This window comes from Lipotes vexillifer, unplaced genomic scaffold (genome assembly GCF_000442215.2).
Source record: "Lipotes vexillifer unplaced genomic scaffold, Lipotes_vexillifer_v1.1 scaffold691, whole genome shotgun sequence".
Taxonomy (NCBI): Eukaryota; Metazoa; Chordata; class Mammalia; order Artiodactyla; family Lipotidae; genus Lipotes; species Lipotes vexillifer.
In genome coordinates, this window is record NW_006788040.1 from 11,334 (window position 1) to 11,646 (window position 313).

The window sequence follows — 313 nt, forward strand, 5'->3', positions numbered from 1 at the left end:
AGACCGGGGCACGAACCCCTGTCCCCTGCATCGGCAGGCGGACTCTCAACCACTGCGCCACCAAGGAAGCCCAGTATATTCTTTTTAACATAATGATGCTTATAGAAGTTTTTGGCAGACGTTCTTTATCAGATTAGGGTAATTCTTTTCTCATTGTAGATTAAGTGAGTTTTTCTTTTCACATGAAAAAGTGTGAGATTTTATTAAATGCATTACCTGCGTGGACTAAGAGAAATATTCACCACACTATAATTCACCACACTAACCAGTTTTTAGAAAAATATAAACAACCTATTTCAAACTTAGTGGCCCA